Genomic DNA, 4,985 nt, shown 5'->3' with positions numbered 1-4,985 from the left:
GAGGGCAGTGTCACTGGCCCTCATATGTGGGATCCGAACCAGGGCCCTCTGGCGTCCCAAGCCAGTTCTTAACCATCGCGCCACTTGGCCGGCCCTATGTTGGATTTTTAAAGACCGAGTTTCCTCAGGCATTCATTTCCAGTAATGTTAGTGGCTCCTCATTTATCCTTTGCTGGATTTAGGCTATGAGAGGTAGACCATTTGGAATATCTTGGTTGTAATGTTTTGAATTAAACAGGAAAAGTATTCCTGCCCTTCAGTCACATGGTTAAAGTGTGTCTTCAACAAAGAGGGACATTATGATTCTTATACAACAAAGTTGATTGGATATGGAAAGGTGTAAGATCCACTATCAGTGGTTGAATTGTTCTTCTCTTCTATCCCTACTCATTAAGTAAGAGCCAGTCTTTGAAAGTGTCTAGGTAACTCCCCTTGATTAAAGTGTGTAGAAGGGGGAGATATTCAAAAAAGGTATGATTTTGGTGTCTTTTAGCATCCTCTTCCTGCCCTTTCTCACTGCATACTTGTTTTGTGTTATCCTTTTTGTCACCATGGGAATATTAGGTGCTGACTTTTTCAACCTCAGTTTGACAAGAAGCGAAATATCCTCTGGCAAAGCTCTTGCCTCTGACTTTTATGTCCCCAGAAGTTCCATTCTAAGGATAAGTGACAGTGGGGGAAGTTGGGTGCTGGTTTAGGAGCTTAGCAAATATTTTAGAAGGTTGGATAATAGAAGTCATGGTAGAAAGGGAAAAACAAACTCTTGAGTTAAACCCACCAGGGCTGAAAGATACTTCCTTTACTTAGCTATGACCTTAGACAATTATTTAACTCTTTGGTGTTCCTATCTATAAAAATTAGGCCATTATTGTATAGTGCAAAGGATGAAATGAGTTAACATATATATGGCCATCCAGTTTATTTATTTATTTATTTATAAAAGATTTTATTGGGAAATTGGGGGAGGGGAACAGCGCTGGGGGATCGGGGAAAGGGGAGCAGACAAGTTGCTGTTGTTTTGTTCTTCAGTCTAGTTGTGGAGGACGTCGCTTCACTGGCCCAAGTCGGCACCATCATTGCGTTCTTCCCAGGCGAGGCAGGTCAGTCGCTGGCTTCTGGACGGCCGCTCATGGCGGCTGCTGGCCACTCATGCTGGCTGCTGGCTACACACAGTAGTCCATGGCAACCCACTGCAGCAGGGGACTGCAGCCTATGCCATCACCGGCGATCCACGGCAGCACAGCCCCAGGTCGAGCTGCTGTTCACCATCTTAGCTGCAGAGGGCAGTTTCACTGGCCCTCATATGTGGGATTGGAACCGGGGCCCTCTGGCGTCCCAAGCCAGCTCTTAACCAATGCGCCACTCGGTATGGCCATCCAGTTTAATGTCTGTACATAATAGGTGCTCAAAAATGCACTTGGCCTGTGTGTATTCAGAAGGCTCAGGGTTCCCAGAATGTACATGACTGATTTCCATGTGATTTTCTTTGTTGAGTGGAGCAGAGTTCTTTGATTTAATGCATGGGTCTCTGCCTTCTCTCCTGGCTGCTGACCTTTTGTTGTCTTGCCAAAGTGTTGGGTTGACATGTCAGGTAAATAGGATATAGAAAACTCCTACACAGCATAGAAATGGAGCTTTTCAAGTAAGTTTTTCTTTTTTTTTTTCCTACCTAAGTTGTTCCGACTCCATCCTGACAGCTGAATAGAATCCTAGGATGCTAGATTGTTGGGCAGGGTTTTCTGGGAAATCCGTTCAGTGTTACTTCTTCTGTCCTCTGAAACCTCGAAAGGTAATTCATATTTAAAGAGGCAGGATCAGCTCACAGAGTGTGATTTCAGGATCAGAATAGCCCTCTCAGACAGCAAAAGTGTGGTCTCTGAAATTCCAGAAAGACAAAACCAGCCCTGTACTGCCTGAAATGTAAATACTGGCTCAATGATTTACATGCTAAACCACTTCAGGGATTTATACTACAATGTGAATAAACTTGTAAACTTTAAATATCTCTTCCTGGGAACTTGTTTTGATAAATAGAAAAGGCTTGATACTATTGGAGGGGGGAGGGGAAAGTTAGCAGGCAGGATGCATAGGGCTCTTGTTGGATTATTTTAAGGACAAAGGTAGATAAGGTAGATGGCTTACCATTTGGGGAATAAGATCAAGATTCAGTAATGTCTTACTGACAACATGAAAAAACAAAAACTTCACCTACAGCACAGCTTCGCTTCTAACTGACTAGTAGACCAGTTCTCCCTTAATCTAAGATTTATTTGGGTCCTTATTTTCTGAATATTTATCACCAGATTCAAAGCAATTAAGAAGTTGTAGAAGCAGAATTTGCCACAACGTAAACATAGTCATAAACAAACTATGATAACTCTTTGTCAAAACCTCTTCTTATTCTTTCCTGACCCACAGCTTGAACTACATTTACCAGCATCCCTTGTAGTCAGGAGTGGCCACATAACAGAGTTTTGGCCAACAGGATTTGGGGTAGAAATGATGTGTACCACATCGAGGTCTTGTTCATAAAAAAACCTTCCTCCACAGAGAATTTTCTCTCTCCCATCATTGGCAAGTTGGCTGTTAAAGCCCAGAAAAAGCTGTGAAGCCGTTAAGGTTTATCTGTCACAGAAGTTACTGTTGCCTTAACTAATACAGAAATTGTCACCATAAGTGGTGTGATATTATTAATATCAAAATCAAAATTTGTGACACTGACTTAGCATTTGGTTTCCTGGCAATGGGTCATGGGAAAATTGATCTTGTTATCTGAAAAGATGAAGACCCGTGCTAGTCAGTGGCAAAACATTTGGTAAAGCCATTACCCTATGAAAGCTTGGAAAATAGACAAAGTGTACAGTTTTAGGTTGGAAAATAAATGTTACTGGAGTTATGTTGATTGTTACCAGCTTCACTCAGTTAGTTCCTCAAAGAAAGAGATGAGCTTAAGCAAGAATTGGCTGGTTTGCAAGTAGAAATGAAAAAAGCACAGAGAACAGAACTGTGGGGTCTTGAAACATTGTAAAAGCCAATTGTTTCTAGACTCCACACAATAGGAAGATGGAAAGAACCGGACTGAGAAAGGCCTATTAACACTCAGCTGTGTTGCAAAGATCTAGTTAAAGTGGGGGACTTTCCACCCAAATCTGATGGTCTCAAGAGAACTGCCATTTGGTTGAGAGAAATAGGCATGGTAGGGAGAGTGTGGCAACAAATCAAAGAGATAAAACAGGCTTGAGAATTCTATCTAGCAAAAAAAATTTGGGTGTGTTTACTGACGCATGACACTGACTGGAAGCAAATGGATATGAAACCTACCACATTTTGAGGGACTCCTACTGCCAAATAAACCGTGAGTCTGGACTCCAAAGCCTTGTTGATTTAAAAGCCTTAGAACATTTGGGTCACCCATGGGAATGGACAGGAAGTGAACTGTGAAAACTGTACGGTTCCTAAAGAGACTGTCTTCTCCCACTGCATGCATTTCTTTGGAAGATGATATTTAGGGAAGTCTTTCTCTGAGAGCAGAGCCAGGGGCATGAAAAACAATGGATAAGGTCATTCTCTCCTGGGAGGCTGGCAACTGGGCATGGCTGAGTCCTGGCAAATGGGAAGTGGGTGGGTCAGATGTGCACCCATTACCAGATGTGGCTCAGAACGCCATGCATGTGCAATTCTTTTTTTTTCCCCCTTAATCTGTTGACTGGTGACATTACCCAAGATAATCTTGGAAGCCAATGAAATATCAGAGTTTTTCTGTTCCAGCAGTTATTAATACTTTCACTGGTGCACAAACTAAACACATCAAATTAGCCCCATTTGGGGGGCTCTCCCTTAAATACCAGTATCTAGTCTGATTCTTAGAGCCAACTTCATTGTCAGTTAGTCTCTTGCTAATGGTTAACATGTCGCAAAGAGTGTATTGGTTGCAAAGGTAAATGTAAAATCTTGAAAAAGATGGAAGACTTAATGAAGCCAATGAAATTAATATTGAATAGCTGCTTGAATCACCTGCAAAGCCATTGACCAATGATGATGTGGTACAGTTCAAACAATTGACAACCAAAGAAGAGAAAGTCAACAAGGCAAATGGCAACATGTGTCTTTCTAAAAAAAATGGTTTGAATCTCAAAGGATTAAGAGCTGTCCTTCGGAGAACTAAAGAAGCTCTTGAATACTTTTTGCAGAAACCATCCTCGTTATGGTTATGTGGTGAATATCAAATGCAGAGCTAGCATGCTGCTGTGCCTCGTGGAAGGAATAATTAGGTCCCAAAAGTCAACGCTTGGTTTGTTCTTTGGTTTAAGAACCAGCATGTATGTGAACTTATAACCTAAGATAGGTTAAATTGATGAACTTATAGTCTCAATTTTTATTTTCTAAAATAACTTGTTTTGGTTTAAGCTATTTACTCTCAAGTTGTGGTGCCGTTTTAATTGAAGGAGGACAGGTATGTGTTAAGATAGTGCTCTATTAGAATTAGGCAGTTAAAAAAAACATGGGGAAACTGAGCCAAGTATGCTTGGCAAAGAACCTGAGTCAAGGGAAGAAGCTAATGACAAAGGGGGAGGACACATGGCTTATCTGGTGCATTGTGTGAGTCAGTGGATGATTTTTACAGGTGTTTCATTACATAAGATGAAAGTAGTTACCTGACATAAATATGAGCATCATAAAACTTCTTCCTGAGTTTGCAGCATCATAATTCAAGTTGAGTGGTCCAACTGTTTCTGTGAAATACTATTTTTTACACTGCTTTCTTTTCTTTTTTCTTTTTTATTGGGGAAGTAGGGGATAGGAACAGCGCTGGGGAGTTGGGGGAAGGGGAACAGACAAGTTGCTGTCGTTTTGTTCTTCAATCTAGTTGTGGAGGACGTTGCTTCACTGGCCCAAATTGGCACCATCATTGTTCTCTTCCTGGGTGAGGCAGATCAGTCGCCGGCTTCTGGACGGCCGCTCACTGCGGCTGCTGGCCGCTCACG

The sequence above is a fragment of the Hipposideros armiger genome, unplaced genomic scaffold, assembly GCF_001890085.2.
Source record: "Hipposideros armiger isolate ML-2016 unplaced genomic scaffold, ASM189008v1 scaffold_45, whole genome shotgun sequence".
Classification (NCBI taxonomy): Eukaryota; Metazoa; Chordata; class Mammalia; order Chiroptera; family Hipposideridae; genus Hipposideros; species Hipposideros armiger.
The sequence above is the reverse complement of the archived record's forward strand: the minus strand, read 5'-3'. Positions refer to the sequence as shown.